At 42.8% G+C, this 16,348-nt stretch overlaps 1 long non-coding RNA gene across 1 annotated transcript; it reads left to right on the top strand.

The window, feature by feature from the left end:
- Positions 1 to 9,473: 9,473 nt before the first annotated feature.
- On the top strand, positions 9,474 to 15,993 carry LOC120873802. Its single transcript, XR_005723531.1, has 2 exons — positions 9,474 to 9,970; positions 15,599 to 15,993. It is a non-coding gene; the product is annotated as an uncharacterized LOC120873802 (long non-coding RNA).
- Positions 15,994 to 16,348: the final 355 nt, after the last annotated feature.

Below are 16,348 nucleotides of genomic sequence, written 5' to 3' on the forward strand. Positions count from 1 at the left end.
CTAAAAGTGACAAACAGCTGGCCAGTATGGAGGGCAGAGTTGTGTCAATGAAACAAAATTAAGTTTCAGATCCATGTGGAATGAACCTTTACCCCTGGGCTCACTGGGATCACACTCAGAACCTAACAGTCACTAGGTCCAATTGCAAAAGAGAGAATGAAGACATGGGGAAATGTCTGCATTTTAAAAGTCAAGAAACCACAATACTTAAATCATTTTATGCCGAAAATACCACAATGGCTGTCTACACTGCCAAAGCCACTGGTTAACTGCTCAAGTTTACCTTCTCATTCTGCACCTCGATACACATAGAACAGGAGCCCTGTAGTTAGTTTCTGTACAGGATGTAGGGGTTTATTTATTTATTTTTATTTTTTTTACTTTACAATACTATATTGGTTTTGCCATACATTGACATGAATCCGCCACGGGTGTACAGAACTTCCTTGGGTGGTTTCCACACCCTGTGCTCCGGCTCCCCCAGGTTACCCTACACCCCACCCACCCACATATACATTCATGCTCCAACTCTTTTGACAGTTATGCACAACTTATGTGGGGAAACAGCAATTTAAAATATAAAAAGGAAACAGCATTGACCAATGTGTACTGGATTAATTCGAGTACAGAAGAGGGTACCTGACCTAGCACAGCTGCTCCTCAGGACTTAATCTTTATCGCCTCTTTATAAACACTCCTGGTGAGCAATTACTTCACACACACAGACACACTCACACACCACGTGACTCAAATTGAGTTTCTATGCTGATAACTTCCAATCTATTATATATTTCTTGCCCAGAATATCTAACTGTTCATTTGGCTCTCTATCTCCACAAGCATGAAGGATAGAAAGTTAATACAACCCAAGTCTTCCCCGTGCTTTTTCAACACAGATGCACAGTCACAGGGGGCTTCCCAGCTGGCTGGCTCAGTGGTAAAGAATCCGCCTGCCAGCAGGAGGGGCAGGAGACTTAGGTTCAATCTCAGAAAGATTCCTTAGAGGGGGAAATGGCAATCCATTCCAGTATTCTTGTCTGGAAAATTCCATGGACAAAGGAGTCTGGTGGGTTACAGTCTATGGGGTCTCAAAGAGGCTAACATGATTGAGCAACTGAGCATCATACATGCCTGCACAGAAGCATCTAGAGAACAATTAGGAGCTACCAGAACTACATGAACCAAATTTGGCAGGGAAAGAAAAGCAGAAACTTAGAAACGTGGCCTAGGGATTTACAAACTTGTTTTTGCCAAAAAATCCTTTGTTCAAATAAAATCTTCCTTGGAAACCCAAAATGTGAAATCAAGAATAGCCCACCTGGTCAGGTTGCAGAACAGACCACCGAAAGGAACTCTAAATGAACACTGGACTCTTGGACACACTCTACTGTCTGTCCCCATGCCCTGGAACAGCCCCTGAGGCTCCTTGAAACTCCCAGAAATCTGAAAACCTAGTTCAAAAAACTACTGGTCAAGATCCATGATGGTGCTATTTTTAACACAAAAATGAACAGTTGAAGCACAATTTGGGAAAGCTAATTGGTAACTGTGGGTCAGAGTTTCCATGAGTATTAATAGATACGTACTACGATACAGAAAATAAATAACCAAAAAGGACCTATAGTATAGCACAGGGAACTATACTCAATATTTTATAATAACCTATAAGGGAAAGGAATCTAAAAAAGAATGTGAATATATATTATATATAATATTATTATATAATATATAATGTATAATATTATAATATATAATATATTATATATATAATATATATATATCTCAATGGTGTTTTGCCTGGAGAATCCCAGGGACAGGGAAGCCTGGTGGGCTGCCATCTATGGGGTGCACAGAGTCGGACACGACTGAAGTGACTTAGCAGCAGCAGCAAACGGAATCACTTTGCTGGTTCAGCAACACAACACAGTAAATCAACTACAATTTAAAAAAAATTAAATAATTAAGTAAAAGAACAAATGTCATTAAATCTAAAGTCAATTCTAAGTAGTGAGCCAGATCTGTCTTTTACAGGTCCTACATCAACCACTTCACCACAGTTTCACTAAGACAGTAAATTGCAATGACAAGGAAAAAACTAAAATTAGTCATATTTTGTCTAAGTCACACATGGCCAGGTTTAAGCTGCTTCTTTCTTATATAAAGTCCTATATTTTCAAAATTAATTTGGTACAATTAAATGCAAAGTATCCAGAGACAAATCTGAACATTAGGATTAACAACTCAATCAACTTAAAGAAACACATAAAAAACAAGAACATATCTGTAAGTCATTACAGAGGAAACATACTGTTGAAGAGGAAAACCCCTACTTGCTGTCCTCAAGAAATAGACCTTTATGACATTTCAGTTACCAAAAACGTGACATAAGTAAAGCAGCCGATTGGTTGGTTGACTGTCATGATATCAGTTTGGTTGCTTTGGCTCTTTTGACACTGTAGGCTCAGGGAATTTCACAGAGGGGAAAAATCAGGGGAAATTCACTCAACCATTAGGAAAGCTTCTCATACACTGAGTGGATACTGTATAGAGAAATTACCAAACAAACAAACAAAAAAAAACGGAGAAAAAATGATCACATTTAATTTTGTCTTCAGATATGATAACCATTTGTTTCAATAACATTTATTTTGAAAAAGCATAAAATGATTGAGTATTATGTAGATTGGTGGTTCTCAGCCCTGGTTGCACATGAGATTCACCTGAGCTTTAAAAATTCGTGATATCCTGGATCTATCCTAGTTCTACTGAGTCAGAATTTTTGAGGCTGGCCCTTGGTACCAGTGTTTTCTTTTCCTTCCTCAAGTGATTCTAATGCGTCACCAGGCTTCAGAGTCTTGAATTGACTGATCAACTCAGTTGTCAAACATCAATCTGAACAAATCATTCCTTTGTGGTAGCAGTGATGTCTGTGCATTGGGCTCCCCCGTTCATGGTAAGTTAATAATGATGGGAAAGGGTGCTTGGGGCTTCCGTGGTGGCTCAGACAGTAAAGAATCTGCCTGCAATGCAGGAGACCTGGGTTTGATCCCTATGTCAGAAAGATCTCTGAAGAAATAGCAACCCACTCCAGTATTCTTGCTTGGAAAATCCCTTGGACAGAGGAGTCTGGCAGGCTACAGTCCATGGGGTCGCAAAGAGTCAGATATGCCTGAGTGACTAACACACACATACAAGGTTGTCTGGTCAACCCATATCTGATTAAAAAGGGTCTCTTTTCCTTTAAAGCAGATCTAACCTTGCCATGAGTGTGGGTTTGGGGGCTTAGGGGGTGGGTTTTTTTGGTGGCTCCTTCATGAGCTGTGAATGTCATTGTTTTGATATAGGTTCAGCTTCCCTGGTGCTCAGACTGTAAATAATCTGCCTTCAATGCAAGAGATTGGAGTTCAGCCCTGAGCTGGGAAGACCCTCTGGAGAAGGGAATGGCTACCCATCCTAGTATTTTTGCCTGGAGAATTCCAGGGACAGAGGAGCCTGGTGGGCTACAGTCCATGGAAGTCTCAAAGAATCAGACACAAATGAGTGACTAACACTCACTAACACTTAAGAGAACTGAAATTTCTATTTCAATAAATACAACTGGTTTTGGTAGATAAATATGAGTCCACGTCTATGGAAAGTATTTCATCAAATAAAAATGAATTATAAAATAAGCAATTATGGCCTTAATCTGTAAGATGTTAAACCACAAAATGGTGAATTGTGCTCAAAATATTTTGAAAAATTGTAAAGTCTACAAGTGTTTACTTATGGGTAGAGTTAAGATTTTATGTTGCTACTTTGTTTACATGTATATCCAGGAAGCCATAAGACAGTTTGGGGGAAAATGGGTTGTGATTTTTATGGTGATTTAGTAGATTGAAAGTTAGGTTCTGGCCTCCTATGCAATCATAAGGGACTAATATGACATCCATAAGAGAAACTCATAAACATGGAATTTTCCTCTAGAGCCAAAGAGATGAGCTGTTTTCAAGATACACCGGGGTACCCTAAGAAGTTGGAACATTATAAGCGCTCATAATTGAAGCAATCAGAAGTCAGGAAAAGCAGGGAGTCAAAAAGTTGATACATCATGTTTCGAACATATTTCAGTTTCAGTCACATAAATAAAGGGGAAATCATTCACTAATTATTGCAAGTCCCCTGATGATTTCAGTTCTGTGTTGCCTTTCTTGGTTAAACCATGGCCAGATTTCCTCCTTCCATTTCTTAAATGCATTTGTACCTTAAAGGCACTTGTGAAAAAACCTGAGGGTAAAAATCTCTCTAGTATTTTTTTTTTTACTATAGTTTTCTAATCTTTTATACAAGCAAACTATTCCATACCTGTGGAACAGCAGTTTATTGTTCTTTAAAAAATTTAGCCTCCTAAAGTAAATATATATATTTTAAAAGTATATAATTCAGATACTATAAAACCAACACCACTAATTCCAGAATCTAGCCATCACCCCCAAAAGAAATCTTGTACCTATTACCAGTCAATGTCAATTCCCCCTACCCTATACCCTGGCAACCACAAATGTACATTTCGTGTCTGTATATTTACCTATTGTGGATATCTCATACAAGTGGAATCACAATTTTTGGTCTTCTTTATCTGCTTTCTTTCACTCATCATAATGTGTTCATGGTTCATCCAGGTTGTAGCTGTTTATATTGTTTTTTTTTTTTTTAATATGGCTTATTTTTACAAATCTCTGAGGCAATCAAGTTTTCACAGAAATAGCATTCCTTTTTGGCACTCCCATTATATCAGTTTATTTAATATTTAATTAAATCACAAAATTACAGTAGCAAGTATTATTAAAATAAACAAGACTGACCAAACACCACTGTAAGCGTGAACCTGAGCTGATAAAAGCAAAGTACACCGGCTTATTATGAGGACAGTTATTTGCCACAGTGGCCTCTGCGTTCTGAGCAACAACAGGTTCCTTTTTCAGAGGGAGAGGAGAGCAACAGTTAACACCATCAGATGCATCAGTGTTGATGGGTACTCCATTACCTAGGATGAAGCAGTGTGTATGCAGAGGTGTAGAGATGATCTGTGTCTATCAGACAAGACAACTTCAACTATCCCAAAAGGAAGTCTTCCGTATGTCTAAGTCTTCAAAAGAAGCAAAGATGGGCTCCCATAGAGATAGGTATACCCTGCTGCCTCAATAAAAACTATACCATCCTATTTATCTTTTAAGGATCAGCTCAAACATGTCCTCCTCCTAATCCTCAACTCCTCATAGTGCCTACCTGCTCTCTCTCCTTCCTTTTAATTTCTAAGGTAGTTATCTATCTCTTATGGTAGTTATAACTGGTATTCTGTAGCTACTTGTTGCTGCTGTTTTATTCTCTGAGTTGTGTCTGATTCTTTTGTGACCCCATGGGCTGTAGCCCACCAGGCTTCTCTGTCCATGGGATTTCCCAGGCAAGAATACTGGAGTAGGTTGCCATGCATGCCTCCAGGGAATCTTCCCAGCCTAGGGATCAAACCTGAGTCTCCTACATTGGCAGAGGATTCTTTACCACTGAGGCATCAGGGAAGCCATATAGCTAGTTACACAATATCTTTTCTTACATATGAGACCATAGACTGCTTCAGAGGCAAGTAGTATGTTTTTATATCCCCTACAGCCACCGGCACAGGAAATGAGGGATACAGGACACAATCTTTGAACAAATCTGTAATAAGAAGTTCAATAAATATTTGTAAAGTAAATAATGAATGAGTGCATTGATTAAATAATTAATTAAAGGTGTGGAACTTCTTACCTGGCTACAGAGCAACACATCTCTTTCTTCAATGTGCAGTAAGTGGGATGGTGGGGGGTAGGTAAGAATCTGACAGGGGCATAGTGGTAGGCAAAGGAAGAAAATCAACTGCCCCTGGGTATCTAGCAGCTGTCAGGCGTCATGACTCTCCTCCAAGTGTTTAACAGAGATCACTTTCAAATAGGACATTGTTAGAAAAGGACACTTTCTGATGTCCTTTGATGCAGAACAAATTAAAAACAGAGACAAAAATCCTTGTACTCAAAACCGCCCAATGTCTTCAAGTGTGGATTTAGTTTTTCTAAACTAAATTATTATACAATTTGAATGGGTTTTTAGATATCGTAGAAAGGGACTCAGAAGAACATCGCTTCCAAACTGTCAATATTTAAAAGCAAAGCCATTGGTTTGGTAAGGAATGCATAAACAACCCCCAAAGCTGTATTGAATACTTTTTTTTTGGCCATATATGACTGAAAAAGTGCCAACTTCATTTTGATAAGCCTTTGTTAAAAACAATAAACATGCCTGAGCTTGCAAACTATGGCATTCTGAAGAAAAAGCAATTGAGAAGATAAGGAAATGCTTTAAATGGCAATGTCTGATTAAAAAGAAAAACCTCTGTGGTAACAGATTTAGCAATAAGTCACAACACTGTGCTGCCTATTAACATGGAGGGGACCAGGGGACAATGCAAACTGAGACAAAATCAAAGCACAACACTTACCTTCATAAATAAATAAGAAGCTACATCTTAAAACGAATACAATTATAGTCCACAACACTGACATCAGGGCACCAACCTCATTGAGAAAACTAATCCTCTCATGCTTCATTAAGTTTAATGTCACCACAGTGATGTTCTTGCACTAAAGAAAGTGTCATTTCAGGGACTCTGAATGAACACACATAAATTAACCAAGTGTGGGAATTTCTATTCATGTAGAGTTCACGTACATCAGTTCCTAAAAGTCAAAGCAACTTTACCTGAATTTGTTTCTGTATTTATTTTCACACTGATTATAAAATCAGCAGAATTATGGGATTGGAAGGTAGATAATTTGGAATATTTGTGTTCATTTCCCTACTTTAAGGGCTTCCCTGGGGGTTCAGTGGTAAAGAATCTGCCTGCCAATGCAGGAGAAGTGAGTTCGATCCCTGGGTTGGGAAGATTCCCTGGAAAAGGAAATGGCAATCCACTCCAGTATTCTTGCCTGGGAAATATCTGCCTATTTTAGTCAAAACTGAAATTCTCTTCCATCTGCCAAACAATCCTGGAAAAATTCTAATAAATAAATTGTAACCTGAGGTTCATAAGACCAAAGTTCTTTGTTTTATTCACTGATATACCTTGAGTGACCATAACATCACTGGGCACATAGTAGGCACTCAATAAATACCTATTAAAGTAAACTGAAAAACATAAAAAAATGTGTAATGTAATGAGAAAGTGCTAAATGTGTGTGTTCAGTCCCTAAGTCATGTTGACTTTTTGAGACTCCAAGGACTGTAGCCCACCAGGCTCCTCTAGTCCTGAGATTTCCCAGGCAAGAATACCGGAGTGGGTTGCCATTTCCTCTGCCAGTATCCTCCCAATCCAGGAATCAACCCAAGTCTCCTGCAGGCAGATTCTTTACCACTAAGCCATCTGGGGAGCCCAAAATGCTAAATGAGTCTCTTTAAAAATTCCTTTCTCTGAGCACTGTTATAGGACATTGTGTTAATCACAACACACAAATTGTCCTCATATAAGCCACTTTTCCCAAGCCGGCTCCAAAGTCACAAATCACACTTTGAATTCTAACCAATGATCAGCACAGGAAGGTAAGAACCCAAAGAGACTCCAAAGATAGATGAGGATACATTTTATCCATCTGTTTTGATTACCTTTCTTCTCCTGGCAGTTCACCTGTAATGTACCTGCATATTCATCTTTATATTATTATTTAAATTCATGCATTTAAGATGTATTACTTAAAATTAAGGGTTTGTATTTTTAAAAATTATACTAAAAGGTGGTTTGACTAAATCAACCTCTCAACTATTTCAGAATCCCACCAGTTTAAAAAGGAAAAGATGGACAAAAAATAATAACAGGAAAATGACATGATCAGATGATTCTAACCATCAATTTTGTTCTAAATGCCTGAAAGTAATATGGTTTGAAAACTGAACTGAGTTGGAAGGAGAGGGCCTGGATTCTGGTACTGCCTCAAGTCGCCAATGAACTTAACCAATCCTTACCAACAGGAAACTGAGCTTCCCAGGCTGTCTGGTGAAGAGTCTGACCAGACGATCTCTAAAAACCTGAACAATTTCCAAGAGCCTGTGATTATAAGTGACCAAATCCAGTCACTTACTACTACTCCTGGGAGGGTCAGACACCATTTGCCTAGTTGGACATGAGGTTTACGACCAGGCAGCTGATGATTTTAAAAGCTAGGATCTCCCAAACACCTGATGAGAGTGTGTTTCTAAATATGGAGGGTCTGAAGACTTTGCTTCTGGGTTAAGCTGACTGCAGCCACCAGAGTGCCAAACCCTCAGCAAAGAAAAGGTAAGTTAAACTAATTAGAGTCCCTCCAGAATGGAAGGATTGAACCAGTACCCTAGTAGGTCCCAACTGACTTATTACCAAAAAAAAAAACAAAAAAATTACAAGAGATTCAGAATGAATGCTGAGTTGTGAAAGCCAACGGCTAACCAAATAGCCTCAGGACTTACTGGAACCCTGCTCTCAAATTTTACTTCAAGCACTTTTCCCGGAGTCTGCACTACGGGTATCACTGATTTTCTTTGAGGACAAGAAGCAACTAAGAAATTAAGCCAATGGAAATTAACTAAACATTATCCCCTGAGGGAAAGGGAAGATTCTAAATAAATAAGATACGTTAGGTACAGAATCCAGAAGGAATCTTGTGCGATCTCTCCTGCACGAGAAGTCGGCATTTGGAAATCACAGGAGGTGGGGATCAAAGCCGCTCCCTGTCCAGCCACCGGCCCAGAAACTGCCCGAGCACCGGCCCAGCACCGCCGGGGCAGGTGGGCACGTGTCTTTCCCCAACACAACGGGCGCTCCGAGGGACTAAGCTATGGTGGCGGGCTCCCGGTGCGTCGCCGGGCAGCCAAGGGAGCGCCCTCTGCCACCTCCACCCAGCCCAGCCCTAGAGCCTGCCGCCCGGCCGCGAAGGATGCCCGGGTCACCTGAGCCACCGCGTCCTGAGAGCGGACAGAGCGTGTGCCAGTGGGCTCCCGGGCCGGCGCGCTGGGGATCCTGGTGCCAGAGCGATCGGCGGGAGACTGCGCCCCCGCAGCCCGGCGGGCCAGCCTCCAGCCCTCCTCAGTCCGCCAAGTGCAGATCCCACTCTCTTCCCGGCCGCTCCACTTGCTCACCTCGCGTGGACCGCTGCAGCCCGGGCGGTGGCGCGCGGACATGCCCCCGGGGTGCACCCACCGTGCGGTGGCCCCTTCTCGGGCCCCAGGCGCCGTGGTCCGCGCTCCCGAGGGGCGGGGAGCGGACGGGGCGGAGGCGCCGGCGGGGGGGGGGCGGGTGCTGGGGCCCCACGGGCAGCGCGGGAGGCGGAGAGCGTGGCAGGAAAAATCCCTGCGCTCAGCCTCCGAAATGCACCGGGGAGTTCAACGCCCCCAGCTCCGCCGTGGACTCTGGCCGGCGGGTGAATGGGATTTATCCCGGGATCCGCTCTATGGGCCGCGGCTTGGCGAGGGGTGAGGGGCCGCCTCGCGGTTATGTAATGGACCTGCCGGCTGTGACCCGAGCCACCTCGCTCCGGACTGCCCGACCCTCCCCGGGAACGGCGGTGCGTTGCCCCTGACCTAACAGGCAGGCAGAGGGGCTCGGTGTTCTCAAAAAGGACTTTCCCCTGCAGGGTCAAGAGCAAGCAAGCTCTGCTTCAGGAATCCAAGGACTCCCTGAGGTGTACGCTGCAGGGATCTCTGCCCGTGCAGCCCGTCCATTTCACAGCACAGAAAACTGAGGCTCCGATGTGTTTAAAGGGCTGTTTCTTCGAGCTTGAGGACCTAGATTCAACTCTCCCGAAAAGCCGTTACCATAGGCAAGTTACTTAAATCTCCGAGCTCAGTGTCTCCACCTGTAAAACGACGATAATACTGTCCACTTCCTGTGTTTGATGAGAGGACAAAATAAATGAGGCGCAGGAGCCCGGTATGTAACACACCCCAGTAAAACTTACTGTTGTTGCTCGTGCTAAAGTTCGCCCCCTCCGCCCACGTCGCCCTAAAGTCGGCTGTCCCACAGGCCTGACCAAGGAGCTGCCCCAGGGACCTTCCTGTAAATTCCACTTCTTGTCTGGAGCGAAGTCTGTGAACTGAGGAGGTCCGATTCCAACTTCTTGGGATCTAGATGCTTGATACTCCATAGCATCAGCTTCATCTGGGACCTTGCTAGAAATGCAGAATTGCAGGCCCAACCCCAGAGCCACTTAAAACAAGACTCCCTAGGTGATTCAGTCGGTGGTGCTTCAGAGTTTCACAATGAATCTGACATTTTGGAAAACTTGAGAAAGGGACTAGAAAGTTGTGATGCAGTGGCCACACAATACCTTAGGGTATTTTTAAAAATAGACTGGCAAAGTCCTTCCTCATTTTACATCTGGCTGTTTCTTCCCCTCTCCTCAGTTTCCTGCTCTTTATAAATATGGATGAGCTCTTTTCACTTGTAAAAGAAAGCTCTAAGTTATCCGAAAGTAAAGGCTAGTGAAGATATCTTTAAGGCACACTTTAGAGGGACTTCCCTGGTGGTCCAATGGTTAAGAGTCCCCTTGCTACACAGGGAGTAGGAGTTCCATTCCACAAGCCCTGCAAAATGAGCAAACAAAAAATGCGGCAGAATTTGCAAATAGGACTTGTAAAAGAATTCATTAGCATTGAATATGGACTTAAAACGTTGAGGTTGGGGGGAGCCCTGAGCTTTCACCTGTGAAGGTCTTTTGGTTAAAGGCTGGAGTACTTTTTGGTTCAGAAAAATACTTTTCTTAGTTAAACATTGCTTTGGGTGGCTGAGAAGCCCCATTTTTCACTTCAATAATGTAGGGTAACCAGTTGTTTTTAAAAGTTTTGAAGAAGAGGAAGAACCCTCACAGGCTTTCCTCCATCTACATCACTTGTCATAGAGGCCATAGAAAGCAGTTCTTTTATTTCTGTCATGAAGTGTTGGTCGGTTGTGTTTGCTTGTTCAGGTTTAGCTCGGCTGATCCTATCTCTGACAGAATGATTTTCATCTTTTGAGAGGTGAGTCTTGGTGGATTATTGATGATGGGGCTGATAGAGAAGGTCACTCCCATCTGCCTCCTCCTTCAGGGTTTCTCCCCTCTCCCATGCAAGGATGGTTCCAAGGGGTGGATGGTGTGGAGGTGGGGCTCCGAGGGGTCGGTGGTGTGGAGGTGGATTTGGAGAAGATGGAAAGAGGAAAGGAATCTCCTTTCCGTGAGGCCGGAGGAGCTGGGAAGGAGGGGGACAAACCCCTCTCCTTGCCTTGGAATCTAATGAGGAAAGAATCTAATGCAGCATTTCTCTTAAAGAGAGCTATCCAATACAATTTTCTGTAATGGTGGAAATGTTCTGTGTCTGTGCAGTCCAAAATGGCTATGAAATGTGGCTTTGTTGTTTAGTTGCTAAGTTTGAGACCACAGGGACTCCCCATGGGCTCCACCAGGCTCCTCTGCCTGTGGGATTTCCCAGGCAAGAATATTGGAGTGAATTGCTGTTTTCTTCTCCAGGGGATCTTCCTGGACTAGGGATGGAACCTTTCATCTCCTGCATTAGCAGGTGGTTTCTTTACCCGTGAGCCACCAGGGAAACCCTAAATGTAGTTATTTACATTTCAATTTTAATCAAAATTCAAGATTTTTGTGTTTGTCTCTTGTTGCTAGTCCATTGCAGCAATCACATTTCAAGCTCTACACCAATGTGTAGCTAGTACCATACGGGACAGTGTGTCAAACATTTCCATCATCACAGGAAGTTCTGTTGGACAGTGGTGCCAAGAGGCCAGGATTTTGGTGAGGAGGTGAAACCAGATATTTCACCTTTTCCAGATTCTAGTCAGAATCTCATCTGTCCTCTGGCAAGTGAAGGAAGTACTCATTAAACCTCAGCCATTGAGTCCTTATGAGTGTCAAGCTGGAATAACCCATAGAATGTGTTGGTTGCCATGCCCTGCATATAGTAGATGTGCAAAAAGTCTTCAGTTCAGTTCAGTCGCTCAGTCGTGTCTGACTCTTTACGACCCCATGAATCGCAGCACGCCAGGCCTCCCTGTCCATCACCAACTCCCAGAGTTCACTCAGACTCGCGTCCATCGAGTCCGTGATGCCATCCAGCCATCTCATCCTCTATCGTCCCCGTCTCCTCCTGCCCCCAATCCCTCCTAGCATCAGAGTCTTTTCCAATGAGTCAACCCTTTGCATGAGGTGGCCAAAGTCCTGGAGTTTCAGCTTTAGCATCATTCCTTCCAAAGACATCCCAGGGTTGCTCTCCTTCAGAATGGACTGGTTGGATCTCCTTGCAGTCCAAGGGACTCTCAAGAGTCTTCTCCAACCCCACACTTCAAAAGCATCAATTCTTCGGTGCTCAGTCTTCTTCACAGTCCAACTGTCACATCCATACATGACCACTGGAAAAATCATAGCCTTGACTAGATGGACCTTAGTCGGCAAAGTACTGTCTCTGCTTTTGAATATGCTGTCTAGGTTGGTCATAACTTTTCTTCCAAGGAGTAAGCGTCTTTTAATTTCATGGCTGCAGTCACCATCTGCAGTGATTTTGGAGCCCCAAAAAATAAAGTCTGACACTGTTTCCACTGTTTTCCCGTCTATTTCCCATGAAGTGATGGGACCGGATGCCATGATCTTCGTTTTCTGAATGTTGAGCTTTAAGCCAAGTTTTTCACTGTCCTCTTTTACTTTCATCAAGAGGCTTTTTAGTTCACCTACTGACCTGGGGAGTACCTCTTTCACAGTTTTAAAAGTTTTGTTATTAGTCAAGTAACCTTTTGCTGATGTGGTCAGCTACTCTGGTCCTTCAATGACCATCTATAGCTGTGCTCCAGCCCCCTCCGCCAGCTTCTTTCTCCCCTTTGTGAGCTGGGCACTACCTGTGCTCTTTTGGCCTGTACGCACAGCCTACTTGGTCAGATCCCTACCATTCATGCCCAATAAATAACAAATGTGTAAACTAAAGTCACATTGTACCATGGTTCAGGGGAATCGATTGTCAAATGAGATTCTCAGAAGCGTGACACCTTAGGGTACATCCATTATAGAAGGAATTGTTTGTTCCTGTTATTTGCTCAAACACGGATGTGTGGACTCAGCAGAGAGAAACGAGAACATTGGCTCCAGATAATGGTGTCCACGTCAAGCTGGAAGCTGCCAGTAGGTTGGAGGAGGAGGTGGATGGAAACATGAAGCTTTTACCTAAATAGAATTTGAAAGTTTATTTCCATGGCTAATAAGGAATCCAAGGATAAACTGTAAATAGCGTTAACAAGATGCAAGTATTTTATGCTGTCAGGCATGCTAATGAGGGCAGTGCACAGAATGCGAAATCGCGAAATTCTTCACAGAACACCAGGAAACAGCTTTCTGAATAACTGTCTTCTCAAATTCTTTTTCTTTTACTTCTTTAATAAGATCACATCCTGTGGGCACCTTTCAGATTCCACTTTGTGTATTGTCTTCCTTGGTTCCTGTTCCATCACATGACTTCTGAAAGTTTTAGAATTCAGCATCTATTTCTCTGCTTTTCTTTCTTCACCCGAATCCTTACCCCTGCCTTGTCATGACAGTGACTGAACACCCGCCTGTCAGAGGCAGTGCATTCCCAGTTCTGACCTCTCTCTGAGCCCCCAGGTCCCCAGTGGATATTGTCACTTAAATCTTCCCCACCCCATCACTTCAAATGTTAACTTATCAAGAACTTGCTAGCTGGGTGATCTTGGGTAAGATGAATAACAACTCAAAATTTCAGTTTCTTCATTTATGAAACAGCAAAATAGCACCTTCCTTCTAGGACTATCTCAAAGGTTAAATCAGATATATATAAAAAAAATAAAAAAGAAAAAAAATGAGACATATGTGTGAGTGCCTAGCACAGTAGCTAATGTACTGTTTTTGTTGTTTTAGGCCCCAAATCATGTACAACTCTTTGTGGCCCCATGGACCTTAGCCTACCTTAGCCTACTCTGTCCATGGACTTCCCAGGCAAGAAGACTGGAATGGGTTGCCATTCCCTTTCTCAAGGGGTTTTCCTGTGTTGGCAGGCAGTTGCTTTACCACTGAGCCACCTAGGAAGCCAGCTAATGCATAATAAGTACTTAATCCATGTTAGCAGAATGATTCTCAGCAGCCAAGATATGGAAACAAACTTTGTGTCTGTTGATGGATTAATGAATAAAGAAAATGTGATATATATATATTATTGTCATAATAAAGAAGATCCTGCCACTTGCAACTAAATGGTTGAACCTGGAAGACAATTTGCTATATGAGTAAGCCAGACACAGAAAGACAAACACTGTACAATCTCACTTACATGTGGAGTCTAAAAAATTTAAGTTCACAGAAGCAGAGAATAGAGCAGTGGTTGCCAAGTCCTGGGTGCCATGGGAAGTGGGGAGATATTGGCCAAATGGTATAAACTTTTAGTTATGAGTGAATTCTGGGGATCTAATGCACTTTTGGAGAAGGAAATGGCAACCCACTCCAGTATTCTTGCCTGGAGAATCCCATGGAGGGAGGAGCCTGGTAGGCTACAGTCCACCGGGGTTGCAAAGAGTCGGACACGACTGAGCTACTTCACTTCACTTCACTTCACTTCACTTCAATGTACTTTTGAACTGTGGTGTTGGAGAAGACTCTTCAGAGTCCCTTGGACTGCGAGGAGATCCAACCAGTCCATTTCTGAAGGAGATCAGCCCTGGGATTTCTTTGGAAGGAATGATGCTAAAGCTGAAACTCCAGTACTTTGGCCACCTCATGTGAAGAGTTGACTCATTGGAAAAGACTTTGATGCTGGGAGGGATTGGGGGCAGGAGGAGACAGGGACGACAGAGGATGAGATGGCTGGATGGCATCACTGACTCGATGGACGTGAGTCTGAGTGAACTCCGGGAGTTGGTGATGGACAGGGAGGCCTGGCGTGCTGCGATTCATGGGGTCGCAAAGAGTTGGACACGACTGAGCGACTGAACTGAACTGAACTGAACATACAGCGTGGTGATTATAGTTAACAATATTGTATTTTATAGTGAAATTTGCAAAGTGAGTAGATTGTAAATGTTTTTACCACACTCACCAAAAAGGTAATTGTGTTATATGTTAGTGGTTTTAGTTAGCTTGATTGTGGTAATCGTTTCACAATGTATACATATATCAAATCATCATGTTGTACACTTTAAATATGTTTAATTTTTATTTGTCAGTTATACCTCAATAAGTTGAGGGGGGGAATTAAAAATAAAATAAATGCTAGCTGAAAATACACCGAATACAAACACTCCTCCCTTGACTGCATAGTGTAAGCTGTTTCATGGCAGGAGACGTCCCGGTCTCATTAACCATTCCCCCAACGCTGCCAGAGCGGGAACTTCGGTAAACCTTTTGGAATGAGTAAATGTTAGTTATGCCTCACCTTTGTGGTCACCTCGGTGATTCTTCCTCTTTTAGATTCATTTGATTAGTACTTACATTTACCGTGAACTAAGTCACCAGCCATGGGCAGGACCACGACAGCCCACATCTAACCCCATGATACAACTTGCTCCCTGCCTCAGGGCTGATGTGCGGCTTGAGAGTTCCCTGACCCAGCTCCGATGTCTTCTGAGGACACCTGGGATAAGAAAATTTACATGGAGATTGGGAACGAGAGAGTTGCTGCTGGTTTTTTCACTCGACTAGATGTGAGGTATGACCCAAAAAACTGGCGAGAAATTCCCTGTGGTCTGACCACAGACCTTGTGACCTACCCTTTCTTGACCCATAGGATCAGCACACAGGGCCTACTGATGTAAATAACATTGAACTTCATTTTCCAGTTAATTTCTTCAAAGTCTTTCAAATTATTGCTCAAACTTTTATGTCATTTTCCCCCTGAAATATGCATTTGAGTTTAGCATTTTGTATCTCCAAGTCAAATTTAAATAAAATTACATAATTTTCATAACGTTAAGAGATGTCGTATACCTCCTTTCCTTATCTGAACAGCTGTTGGGAGAGTTGTGAGGAATTTATTGATATTTATTGAGCTCCTTTAATGTCCCCGACTCTGGGTATATAGATTTCCTTCTACCCTCACAGGACTTATTTTCCTATTGAGGGACAGAGCTCAGAGTGGTTAAATAAATTGCTCAGTATTATGCAACTAGAAAACTGCTGGCATATGAAGCCAGGTCTGTTTACTCTGGGGTAGACTGATTGCGAAAACAGCTGGTATTCTCCATTCCTGTTTCCATATCCTTTGCAATGTGAATTAGCCCCAACCATCAAGAAGTGGGGCCTTGTTTCCCCAACCCCTAGAATCAGGG

The sequence above is a fragment of the Oryx dammah genome, unplaced genomic scaffold (genome assembly GCF_014754425.2).
Source record: "Oryx dammah isolate SB20612 unplaced genomic scaffold, SCBI_Odam_1.1 HiC_scaffold_14, whole genome shotgun sequence".
Lineage (NCBI taxonomy): Eukaryota > Metazoa > Chordata > Mammalia > Artiodactyla > Bovidae > Oryx > Oryx dammah.